This window comes from Astyanax mexicanus, chromosome 6 (assembly GCF_023375975.1).
Source record: "Astyanax mexicanus isolate ESR-SI-001 chromosome 6, AstMex3_surface, whole genome shotgun sequence".
NCBI lineage: Eukaryota > Metazoa > Chordata > Actinopteri > Characiformes > Acestrorhamphidae > Astyanax > Astyanax mexicanus.
The window spans coordinates 48150491-48164569 of record NC_064413.1 but is presented as its reverse complement, the minus strand read 5'-3'; the positions used below and the strand labels follow the sequence as shown (position 1 = coordinate 48164569).

Below are 14079 nucleotides of genomic sequence, written 5' to 3'. Positions count from 1 at the left end.
TGTGTACCGCCGCTGTATAGTCTGGTGCTAACCTCCGGAGAACTGAATCCCCATTGTGGCTCTCAGCTGAGGGCATATTTTGTAGGTTGTAGCATCTGATTCAGTCATATGGTGATGGAGCGCCACAGCCTCAGCCTTCAAAGCCATTTCAAGCATGCTTTTCTTTCCCCCCCCCTCTCTTTTCTTTTTTCTCTGTTGTGTGTCTCTGTGGACTCGCCGCGACTGTTCCAAACCGTGTCAAAGTGCAAGCATGCCGGACAGTGTCTCTGCCTCTCTGTGTCCTGCCTGCACTGAAACTGAAAGAGCATCATTGATGACGGCCAAGCCTGTTAATCTCGTCCGTCCCTTTAAGCTCAGCGAGAGGCAGTTTTTTCCCCCCTGCTATTTTCTTTCTATTCTGGTGGAAACAGGATACAATTTCGGAAGCAAGAATTTGAGTGTCTTAATGGGCTGCTTTATATCTGTGTGCTGCACAGAGTATTCATGGTGTTGTGGCTGAGGCTAAACCAGAGGCTCGGACAGTGTGTATCGTGTGGCCTTTGACAGTGTGGCCTACAGTGAATGTGCCCCCTAGTGAATGGTGTGGCTCAGAAGTGCAGAATGTGGTAAAGATCCATCAGGCAACCTACACAACCTCACAAAACAGAGTAATGCTGCTATCTATGAGATATTGTTCCTAGAGTTGCTGCAGTAAAGGATATTATTGTTGTTTTAGGACTGTTTTATTTCACTGATATAATAACAATATAATATAATAAAATACTCCTTTTAAATCAGCAGTGAACTGTTAATTTTTAGGAATATTCAAAATGTGGGTTTAGATTATGATCTTTCTTTTTTATTAAAAACAACTTGAAAAACAGCTAAATGTTTTAATTAGTCAGTAATGTATTGTACCTGCTGTGCAATGAAAAACATGTACATTTTGACATTTTTTAGATTTCTTCATTGTCTAAACTCTGTATCTCAAAGCGTCAAAAACCCAAAGCTAATAACATTTTTGGCTCCTCCACTGAAGAAAGCATTTTGGAGATACATGTTTTTCATTGGACATTGACAATATGTGCCATTATTGCTGTTAAAGCATAAACAAAACATGATTAAGGAGTAAATTGATGACTTTAAGTTGTTTGCAACTTAGCAGTGAGATTTGGAAAGCCTGTGAGATATTTATTTTTTTATTTGGTGTTTTTTCCTCCAAATCTGGCTATGCTTTTCTCTTTCTATCCAGGTGTCTGCCTTGACTGCTTCATATAGGCTATATAATGCCAGAGTAGGGGCAAAACAACCGACCCTCACAACACTGGCCCAATGAGAAACATTCCTGAACTTTCCAATGGCCAGTCGGCATCTTAGCTACAGCCTGTGAGGGTCTCCCACTGGGAAGTATGAGATGGAGAGGGGGTGGGATGACATAATTAATGACTTTGTATCAAAGGATTTGAGAAAGGTTTCTTGTTTGTTTCTTGATCTGAAGTGCAGTAGTGTAAAAATTCGATATTTAGATTAGAAGTTTCTGCATATAGTGTAATTTTTGTATTATTTCAATAAGTTTATTTGTATTTTTATACTATAGAACAGGGGTGTCCAAACTTTGTTGTTGGGGGCCAGAAGGAGAAATATATTTGAAGTCACGGGCCACAGACTCTGTAATAAAACAAATAATGAAATATACCACTTTAAATAATACTTTTTACCTGAATATTTCATTTACACACCATTTTACTTGACTTACTATCTTTATCTTCAACAGTGTTGTGTAAACTAAATTTTTTCAAATTGATGTTTAATTTCATGATGTCTCTTAATATAAAACTCCTTAATTACGACAACTTTTAGACTGTTTGACACGTTTTTCTGTGCTAGAAATGCGCACTCTCTCCGCTTTTAGACTCTCTCCACGTTTTTCTGCGCTAGAAATGCGCACTTAAGACTCTTTGGGCCGTTTCTGACACCTAGCATTTAAACTTTGAATCTCACATTATCAAAACAGCGTGCCAACTTTCATTCTATTTCTAAAATACCTCACGGGGCGCTCCAAAAAAAGAAACGGGCCGCAAATGGCCCGCGGGCCGTAGTTTGGACACCCCTGCTATAGGAACTAGAACTGCCATGGGGCCAGTGTGTGTAATCTGAATGCAGTACAGATTCAAAAGAATACGTCAACAGTTCATCAATGTTATAATTGGGTTTATTCTCATTTTGTTTGAGTAAGTCTACTATATTTTGAACCACTGTTGTGAGAATTTGATTGCATGCAGTGGCAAAAATCTCACTCAGGTTAAGATGTTGAATGATCACAACTTCAACTCATCCCCAACTCTGCAACTCATCCAACCATCCAATTTCAGAGAACACAGTTCCACTGCTTTAGTTCATTATCATCTGCTCCAGAAAGTCCTATTCTATATAGACATGCTGTCTGTGTGCATTTGCACATCTGTGTCAGCAATATGCACAAGCTAAACTTGCTGAAGACATTCATTAGAAGAAGTGTCCACAAATATTTGGACATATAGTTTACATAATAAAGATCAGATGTTAGCCCCGCTGAGCTCAAGTTCCTCGCCCTACTGATGATACTCAGAGAAACGCTTAACAAGCAGAGAGGAAAGATCAGCTGTGACCTTTTCACCAACCCAGAACATCCCTTTAAACATCTGCGCTTTCATTCAGGGGCATGTTCTCCCACTTCTCCAACTCAGGAGATTGTCCAAACACAGTTAAAGACTATAACACTGCGTTTGTGTGAGAGAGAGGGAGGAAGAGGGGGTGAGAGACACAATCTTGAGCGTGTAAAATCTTATACAGAACATCTGACGAATCTCTTATCCAGTCTAGTACCATGTATAAAAACATATGTTTGGACTGCCAGACTAGTAATCTATAACCACGTTCAGCCAATTCATTAGGATCACCACTCTGTGAAACAAGCCTTTTAATATTATTGTAATAGACACATCAGCCCAAATATTTTTTAGAGCTCTGTTCTTTTGTTTTCTGCCACTGAAGTTCTCACACACTACTGTTGTTTGTTTTCCCTTCTACTAATGGTCATTTTCCTGCCTCCTCACAGATTTTTAACTTAATTAAACGATTGGCTGCCGTTCCCACCAGTGTTTGAAGGCGAGTTGAGTGCTGAGTGTAAATGTTTGTGTGTAAAACATGAATGTAATGCATGAATGTAAAGCAAATCAGGTAAAATTGGATACTGTAAGTTGCCTAGAAAAATTTAATACTCAAAATTGATCTGGTAAAATTGATGTGCAAGTGTGGGGTTTCTAGAAAGTCGCTATATAATTTGAATTTCATTAATTGAACTTCATTCATAAGGTTTAGGGTAACTTCATTCAATCATTCATTTGTTTCTTGACAAAAAACAAAATGATCTATTATTTAATAAATTAAGCTAAATTATTTGCAGATACAGTATCTTCTTAAATCATAACTATTAGGTATATACTCTAGACTACATTTAAGAGGATTTCACTCGCTAGATAGTACGTATATAATGTTTGCAGTGTTTGAACACAGGTACTACATATTTTGGGATATGTGCAAATGTTTTATTACAGATGCCCCCTGATTCCTTCTTTATAGATAGCTTCTTTTTCTCTGTAAAGCTGCTTTGTGACAACCTTTGTTGTAAAAAGCGCTATATAAATAAAATTGAATTGAATTGAATTGAATAGATACCAATGATCATAAAGTATCAGTAACCAGAAAAGCAAAACAGTCTATTAGAGGTTACTTAACAATTCAGTGCAGTTGGGAGCGCATTATCTCTTAGCTACATTACACTGTGTTCCAAATTATAATGCAAGTGATATTTTTCTCATATTTTCCTAAAGGGTCAATGCAAATTACGGTCGTTATAATTTCTAAATCATGTCCCATTAAGTATAAATTCAATTTTATTGAACAAATCTCCCAATGATAACAGCAACTTTTTAAAAAATGTATATGTAAATTATACTAAGTGTCATTTGCATTGACCAGTTAGAAAAAGCTGAGAAAAATATCACTTGCCTAATAATATGCAACATGGTGTACTCTTGTAGCTCCATTGCTGCTCTGAGTGGTTTGGCATCGGAAATGGTCCATCATCCATTTTGTGTTTCTGAGCTGAGTTTCACAATACCTGAATTAATCAGACCATAGATGAACTGCGCTGGAGAGGATCTGAGTTTGATTTTGTTGTGCGCCTGTTTTCACATGTTCACTAAAAACCTTGACTGACTGAGAGCTCTGAGGCACTTGAAAAGCTGAAAAAGCTGAAAGTGTGAAAACAGCCTTACTCCATTTACTTAGCTTGCATGTCCTTAACCACACTTTAGAAATATGTGTGATTTTAAGTGATTTTCACTTCAAGTCAAGTATTTGAAAGGAATGTAGCCTTTATTGTGCTCTGTGGCACTCATCTGTGTGATTCATTTCATCACATTCCTTTCCACTGAGTGTTCTTTATGATTTTCCGAAGCCAGCAGGCTGGGTGTGTGAGGAAAGGGCAAAGGTGGCACCTCACAGCTCCCATCCTGTTCCTGGGGCAGCCTGGGGTTAAGTGCCTTCGTCAAGAGTGCTGAGCTTGGCCTCAAACCTTCGAGAAGAAAAACACTTCAAACCTTCAGAAGGTTTCTCTCCGCTGTGCAGTGGTTCAGCTTAAATATGTCAAATACCTCAAGAAATACAGTACAAATAAAACGATTCGTCATCCGTTGACAAGTATATCAAAGCTGTAGTGCAAAGTGTGGTGCAGTACACAGAACATTTAACTTATATATTAAATGCTTCTTAGGAATGATGCTACTGAAGAACCACTTTTTCTTAAAAAAATAGAAAGAAAGAAATAAAGAACGAAGAAAGAAAGAAAATCTTCTCTGGAACTTTCATTAGGAAGCCAAACTCTACAGAACCCCTTATCTGACACCTAAGAAAGTGATTAAGTAACATTTTCCATCTCAGTAGATTTTCACTGACCCTCTGGTTTCGCTTCCACATAGGCTCTGCCACCACAAACACAGACACCACCCAGCGCCCAACTTCTATTGAAGGCCGCTGTGTTATAAAGAAAGCACGAAAAAAAGAAATGTCACTAGATGCTTTATGGCAGGGAAAACCATTTAGCCAGTGATTCTGTCATAGAATCCGCCACCTACTTGTTTATTTTCAACATTTTGACATATCTTATAATAACTTACATTTTAAAGAACATTGTCATGTATAAATATACTACATAATTCATTTGCAAAAATCTTTGCTAAAAAAGGACGAAATGTAGAGAATATGAAAAACATGTAATTTGACCACTCTTCTCTTCCTTTTTCTTAATGGTAAAGTTATTAATGCATTTTTTTCTTTGTTTTAAGATTAGTATTCTACTGACAGGTGTAATGTTAAACGGGGAGAGATACGCTGCTGAGATGGAATAACCACAGAATTTTATTATTATGGCTTAGTAGGTTATTCTTTTTACATTTAAAACATATTAAAACTAAAATGCATCTGAATCCTGTGTGTACCCTCTAAAATATAAATGTACTAGAAATTGTTTTTCGAGTGATGCTATGAGGAACCATGTTTGGTTCCATACAGTACCTTGATGTGTGAATGTGTGAAGATCCTTTAAATTGGTAAAGAACAGCAAGTAAAGGTTCTTTAGACAATTAAATTGTTGTTAGTCAAACGCATCTCTATTACAAACAACCAATAATGGTTCTTCTATGGCATCACTTAAAGAACCATTGGTAGCATTTTAGTATTATTTTGGGGTATTCATTTTTTCTCCTACTTCCACTTTTACTTCGCTATATATTTTCCATGAGTTTAATATTTTTTACTTTGATACACTATTGTATGTGCTGCATTTTTACTTGTTACATTTATAAAAATGTTAGGAATCATTTCAAACCCACATTATCAATAAAGCCAGAGCAGTAGAAGCTCTGTACTGTCATCGGGTTTGATGAAACTCCTCATCCATAAGCAAATCAAATGACCAGACTGATCTTATAAGACAATCTCGCTGCTCCCGTCCTGCCTTTAGCACTGCTAACTTTTAGCACTGCTTTCTGTAAAAAACTACGCTAATAACACAGTAATGTACTTTTACTTTCAGTACTTCACTACTACATTTTACAATAAACTACTCACAATACTTAAGTACAAAAATGTTGAATGCTTTAGTACTTTCATTTAAGTGTAGAGTTTAAAGAACCTTTCAGCTTCTTCTCAAGTCACTTTTTTAATACATTTAAATTCTGTGTCTCTAGTACTTAATACGTGTTCGACTGCATGTATTGTCCCGGATTCTGGAGTGGTTGTGGTAGTTTTAGACTTTTCCAAAACCAGAGAAATTTTGAAAGGCTGCGTCTGGTCCAGCGCCATTTATTCTTTTTAAAGCGCCAACTCTGCTACTTAAGCACGCTTTCCAACTTCTCTGCTTAGCTCTGTTTCATTCATTCCTCCACTTCATGCTAAGCTAATAGCTTATCCAGAGAGAGACGCTTCTCTGAGGAAGCATCCGGAGAAAGAGAGAGAGAGCGCTCAGAGCTCAGCCATGGCAGCCTTTATCTCTCTCTAGCACAGCCCAAACTTTATCATCATTATGCAACCCTCCCCACACAGTAGCCACAGGAAAGAGCAATTATTCGTGGGGCCCATTTTAATGCATCACTGTCAGAGCAATCAGTAAGTTGTTGTAGGCTTTTTCTTTTTTCCTCTTTTTTTCATCTTCCTCATCTTCTTCCTCTTCTTCTTGTTCTTCCTCTTTTTCCTCTTTGCCTTTTCCTCTCTAAGTGATGGCCCTGTATGGGAGCCCATTTATCCCGTAAGTACTCAAGCGTTGATGTGTGCCCAAACAATTAGGGGATGTTCTTTTCATGGAAGAGCTTTTCCTACACGCCGCCCGCCTATGGGTCAGTGGACACAGGATGGGCAGGAGCCGATGCCTATATGCAAATACACGGCGGCACTGATTAGCCTTAAAACAACGCAGACATGGAGCAGGCCAAGCATTGCCAATTGGATTCGCTGGAGCGAGGAAACACGCGCAAATAGCTGTGTTTAATTGAAACTGGACCGGTGCCAAAAAACGTTAATTACTCTTTCAATGTCCCCGAAGTGATAGCGATATCATCGCCACGTCTTCTTTTTTTGTTGTTGTTGTTTTTTTGCATTGCCCAAATCATAATGAGCAAAAGATAGGCCTATCTGCGCAGATGTGTGTTTGTTTTCCACACAATAGAGCGAGCTGACACCCAGAATCAACACCGCGTGTTTACAGATACAGTTCAGGCTCTGCAGGCCCCGAGGATTACTGTACGCCACGGCGATAACACGCTATCACCAGCCTCGCACCGCCGCCGCGCAGTGACCTCTTATTTATGGCTGGCAAATTAGTACAAAGCCCATTATATTTCACCAAATCATCCTCAAACAATCCGATTTGCCCGCCGCGTTTAATAAAGATGCATCGCGTTTTATGGAAGCATCGAGCAATTGCTCACGCTTAAATAAAATGAAAATAAATGAATTGATTGGAAATCAATAGGCCCGCATCAATCTTTCCCTGTAAGAGAGACGGGGAACGGGAGGGAGAGAGAGAGAAAAGAAAAATCAATATTCATCCTATTGCAACATATCATAAATCAGGATCATTTCAGCAGTACTACTGGAGCCTGCTGTAGTCCATCATGCAGTGCAGGCCTCTGGTGGGCGTCCTCAGAGGCCCGGTCAGGAATTACTGAAACAGATCCAGGGTAGGTTTACTAACAGAAATCGTAGTAGACCGGGGGGGTATTTCGCAAAGCAGGATGGACTACTACACTTCTGTGTGCTTCTGTGTAATCCTGCATCATTATAAGCCCAGAGGACCAGCTAGTAGGAGTGTTCTTTACCTCTGTTTCTATTGGACTATGATGCCTCATGATTCATTCAAAAAAAAAATATTTTCATGCTAACACCAAATACTGTCAATCAGCCAAGCCAAGGCTGCTTTTCCTGCTCCTTGAGCTCTGGATAACAAGGCCAACAAGGTGGTCTACCACAGATTTCAGGCTCTGTTTGATGTAGTTTTGTCCATTTTGTCCATTTTTAAACACTACAGTGTGTAAGACAGGTTAGACACCACATCAGCAAGTCTATTTCAGATTAATGAACAAACTCAGAACATTTTATTCTGTAAGTGGTTGACACATCCAGATATTTTTAAAAGTTAAAATTCCCCCCTGATTTTTTCTCTGTTTTAAAAAATACTGTATTTCCATCTACAGAGAGTAAGAGAGAGAGAGAGAGAGAGAGAGAGAGAGATCAACACACCATGAATTAGAAACACAGAGACACAGAGGTTTAATCCCCAATTACACAATGCTCCCTAAGTAGTGTACAATGCAAGTCACCAACATAACAGATTTCAAATATTATCAGACTATTATATACATTTGGAATACAACAGTATTTACAGTTACTCATATGTGTTCATGTGAAATCTGGTGCTATCTGGTAGTAGATTCTTTAGATGTTTTATGACTTTACTATATATATATATAGTAGAGAGAGAGAGAGAGAGAGAGACCAGTTTTAAATTCAGATAGAAAATGCATGTGTTTTGAGAGGCCACAACACAGACAAAAAATGGATTTTATTTTATTATAGAAATGTCCAGACCTAAGGCATGCAGTTTGTGTGTTTCTAATTGTTGGTATACAGACATCTGTTAGATGCATCAAAAAACAATCACAATATGTGCCAATATATTTTTTTGTATTTATTGTTAACAACTAAAAAGTTGGAATGTACAAAAAAAATGTACAATATGCAACAGTGGGGGCATATTAAAAAAACATTCTTTCAGAAACTATTTCACACACTTCACTAAATTCAATTAAACCAGTCTTATTATGCTCTCATTGTAATGAAATATGCATCTGTTCAGTGTTCAGCCTTGGTAGGAAATAAGCTTTCATCATTGATTAGCCTCATAACTCCAGCGCAAAAAAACTGAAGAACCAAAATTCAGGCACCAGAAATCATCAGCTATATTTGGGGTGAGATTGGATTATTTTTTTCTATAGCCTCTTTACACAGGATCCCTAATGGGCACTCTGCTGGCAGAATGAGTATCAACTGGTTGGATCTTTTGCAGCACATTCATGTTCACACTGTTCATAGTAATATAGATCAGAGAGGGAACTCTACTCTTTGTAAGATATCAGTTTAAAGGGCTGTGTAAATCAAATTCTGTGCTCCATTTACCACAGATTTTGGATGTCAGAACTGGGAATGGAGTCACACCCAAGTTGAAGGCATTCCAGTTAAACAATCAGATATCAACCATCATTGATAACACTGTCTCAGGTTAACATTGTTTGCGATACCAGTTTATAACAATGCATTATGCAGTATACTGATAGCAGTTAGACAGTACTGTTTATAAAACTAATTTATTGAAACAAGAATAGATAGAAGGTAATAGATAAAACTGTTTAATACTACTGATTTTACTCATGGTTGGTGAAGCTCTTCTGAATTCTGAGTAGAAAATATGACTTGTAGGACCATTACAATTAAAATTTCAGGGCTCAAATGGAACACAGCATAAATTTCCGTTCTTGTTGGATGCACTATGTTTTTTTTTCAGAGAGCTGAAGAAAGGAATGTGTTGCATCCTATTAGAAACTGAAGATTAGAAAAAAGTGAAGTGAAAAATGGTTGACACTGTAACTGAAGCACGACAAAGTAGTAGTCCTTGAAGCACAGTGTATAGTGTATCCTTACAGAGAGCGGAGACTTGGTGTTTAAATACAATGAGATGCATGGCAGTATATGCTGTGTATAGTGACTTCATAAAGAGATTGCATAAGTTGAACATTGACCTGATGTGGGTGGGAGAGCTGGGTTTGTGTACAGTATATACGGGTAGAATGGAATGGACATGTAAATGTTGAAAGAAGAAGTGAGAGATCGAAGATATGTTTGATATAATGGTCCAATCCCAAGCTCACTCTGAAGTGTGTACTTCCACTGCAGCAAAGCCATTTGGAGAAAAACCTATTGCGACAGAAAGCAGATTTCTGCAGTTATCTGACTGTTCAAATGCAAACAGCATACTCTGATTTCTTAGAATGGATTATAAAATCTGGCAAAGAGAGTTATATTTTAGTTTGGTAATCAGATATCAGATATATCTCCATACATAGTGAAGTTACACTTATATAGCGCCTTTCTATAACCCCAAGGAAAGCAAGGACGCTTTACAATTTACACGTTTTTACAAACAACCATTTATACTCAGCACTGAGTGAGAAGCAGTGAGAACCGGTGAGAAGCAGCAGCCAATAGCGCACAGCATACTCTCAACCAGAAACGACCGTCCACCTGGAGGACTGCATCAGCACTATGGCATTTTACCCAGGACAGAGTGCCAATGCATATCTGGGCATAGTCATACATACATTTTATACACACACAATCCTATACAATGCACATATATATATATATATATATATATATATATATATATATATATATATATATATATATATATATATATATATATATACAAATCAATTTAGAGTATTTCATTTTTCTGGGCAATTTAGAATATAAAATTCACCTCATCTCCATGTTTTTGTACTGTGGGAGATATATGAAGCCCCTGGATGAAACCCACGCAGAAAAAGGGAGAACATGGAAACTTCACCCAGATAGGGACTTGAATCCAAGACCCCCAGTGCTGGGAAGCAAACGTGCTACATTGCCGCCCATATAGAAAGTTGTAGGAAGGGCAGAATTGTGTTGCAGCATGTATGTGTGCAAAGAGGAGGGACAGTTGGAGCATGGTGTCTTCCCAATCCCATCATGCACTGCTGGTCCTGAGCTAAACAATGGTTTATAACTGTAAATGCTGTTCTGAATTTAGGAAAAGTGTGCTAATGTTGACTGATGACTGATTATTGTGGCTATTTACACTGTTACACTATTTGTCACTTACCTACAAAATAGCTGTTTCCTAGCCATTTCAGGCACCTTCTGGTAAATTCCACTTAACTGTGTGAATAACCACATGAACAGCTTGGCATATCAGTCAACAATAGCATACTTTTACTAGATTTAGAACAGCATTTACAGTTTTAAATCATGGTCTAGCTTAGAAAGTGTGCCAGCAGTGCACGACGGGATTGGGAAGACACTGTACCCTGCAGCCTCTTCTCTCTCCGAGGTCTCTGCATGCACACACACACACACACACACACACTTACGTGCTGTAGTTACTTAAACACCCTATCCGGACGGGATTAGTTTCTCAGGGAGATGTCTGTAAAAAATATTTCACACTTTTACTCATTGATTGAACTCTTGCATCTGGACTGCTATTGAAAAAACAGGAGGACCAGTGAGTTTTTTGGCTTTCTTGGTCACGTGACAATGCGTTCAGTAGCTCCTCCATTTCCACTCACTGTTGTGTTTATGTGGATCTCCATGGAAGCATGTGCCCAAAGTTTAATTCTGGTGTGTGGCAGTGGATAAATAGCTATTTTATTAAATGCTAGGACACGAAACTCAGAGATGTGCATCTGGACAGGACTAAAATTACCGGAGGAACTACGGAGTTTAGCGAAAAACAGTAGATAATTCAGGCTGTAATTTTCTCAGAGGACGTCTGAGAAAAACACATGCATGATCGTTCCGAACAGAAATAAAATGAGGTCAAAGGACTACCTAATCATACAAACCCAAGTTCTAGGGCAGTTTCTCAGAGAAGGATTAAGACTAGTCTTGGACCACACATTATTTTGAATGGAGATTTGAACACTGACCTCATGTGGGTTGGAGAACTGCATTTGTATGAAATGTATATATGGGTAGAATAGAATTGACATGTAAATGTTGAAAAAAGAAGTAAAAGATCAAAGATGTATTTGATATAATGGTCCAATCTCAAGCTCACTGTGAAGCGTGGACTTCCACTGCAGTGAGCAGACTTTTAAAAAAAAAAAGCAGATTGGAGAAAAACCTGCTCCGTCAGAAAGCCGCCTGTTTGCTGCGTGTCCCTCAGGAGATTTGTTTTTCTGCAGTTTGATACCAAACACTTACACCACAAGAATGCTGTGAGATCACAGAAAAGCATTGTACCTTGGATCGCGAGAGAGACAAAAAGGCTTCCAAGTGGGATAGAGTGTGAGGGTGTGTAAATGTGTGTGTTTGCTGGCTGGTTGGTGGGGGGTTCATTTGTAGAAGTGAAATGCTGGTAGTAGATCTTTAAGGCAGTGGAAAATCTTGAGGACAGTTGAATTGTCATTGTTTGTGGCGCTGCTGAGTGTTTAGCGCCTGTTTTCCCCTGTTATTCGATGAGCTTAAGACTGCTGCCTTTTATTCCGGGATCAGGAATGTTAAGCATTTTATTATTTTCAGCAGCACTCTGTGGGAACTAACCTCTCGCTCTTTTTTCCCCTGAATTAGGGGGAGGTATTTTTAAACTGTGTGGTGTAAACACGAGCACAGGCCCTCAATAGAGCGCTGGCTGAATGAATGCATACGATGCTTTTCCTTTTCAAGGGGGACACTGTCTATCAGGTTACCTGGACCATCAGTGACATGAGTATAGCCTGGGAATTAGTTTTCACACTTTTCACACAAGTGGGACTTCCACAGGTTCTGAAAAGGTGTGATATCCACATTCCAGTGAATTAAATAAATTAGCAAATTACTTTAAATATTGGCAAAACGCCAAGTGTCTTAAGTTTCTATTAGTTTTGCACTGGAGTGGGTTTCCCTATGAAGCTAATGTTGCTAACATAACCTTGAAGCTTATACAGCTCTGGAAATAAAATTAAGAGACCACTTTAGTTTCTGAATCAGTTTCTCTGATTTTGCTATTTATAGGTATATGATTGAGTAAAACAAGCATTTTTGTTTTGTTCTATAAACTACGGACAACATTTCTCCTAAATTCCAAATTAAAAATTGTCATTTAGAGCATTTATTTGCAGTAAATGAGAAATGGCTGAAATAACTAAAAAGAAGCAGAACTTTCAGACCTCAAATCATGCAAAGAAAACAAGTTTATATTCATAAAATTTAAAGAGTTCAGAAATCAATATTTGGTGGAATAACCCTGGTTTTTATTCACATTTTTCATGCATCTTGGCATGTTCTCCTCCTACAGTCTTACATACTGCTTTTGGATATCTTTATGCAAATGTGCACGGCTTTCTAGTTCCTGCAGAGATGTAGTACCAATAGAAATCGACTCTCTAAAGCATTTACGCATTAACCTGTCAGCAACATACCATACAATTCCAGGTATGTCTTCTGTATACAGGGGTATAAAGACCCCCAGCATTGTGCAGTGGTGTGTTATACCCAGACATGCCAATCGGATGACAGGAACATGGATGTTTCTAGTAAGACACCGCCGGTCACAAATATTATCCCCACTGTGCTGTCCACTTTGGGTGGTAATGCCTTCCGTGTTAAACACCTATATAACTTAAAAAAATTGAATATGTGTATCATTCATATGGCACTCCCTTTCAGGCCTCAATCCAATTCCAACCATTCCAATGTTCAGCTTCACAATTTATACAAGTTTGGGAATTCCCAAGCTCTCCCAAGCTTCATAATTAGTTTAAATGCTGTCCCATGACTTTTGGCACATTGGTGCTAAATTTAGAATATAATTATATTTTTTAAACTTTCATATTTGAGCTCAGTGTTCACAGTACAGTCTCTGTGTACAGACTACAGTCACTCTCTCTGTGTTTACATAAACATCTCTTGTCAATGCCCAGTAGCTCCTTGCCCTCAGTTACAGAGTGTGTTTGCCTCTTTCTGTTTTTTTTCCGCTGCCACAGATTGCCTCAGTGAAGTTTTCTCTCCAGCTGTGTGTGTTTGCTTGTTGGCGAGGAAGAAGACGAATCAGAAGAAGTGACAAAGCAGACCTGAAGGGAAGAAGTTACAGTGCACTGCATGATCCGCTTTTGTCACAACAAATAACGTCAGCTTCGTACCGACACCTTCCTTCTCTCTGGTGGAGAGTGATGGAGTGATGAAAAGAGGTAATAAACACAGCCTAGAGTC

General features: G+C 38.4%; 1 protein-coding gene across 1 annotated transcript in view; it reads left to right on the top strand.

Moving 5' to 3' along the window:
• The window catches only part of LOC107197132 (uncharacterized), a 180286-nt gene that overhangs the window by 107540 nt on the left and 58667 nt on the right, over positions 1–14079 (top strand). Inside the window, exon 3 of the mRNA XM_015602810.3 lies at positions 13854–14057. The gene's annotated coding sequence lies outside the window, so the exon portion shown is untranslated. The remainder of the gene's footprint in view (positions 1–13853; positions 14058–14079) is intronic.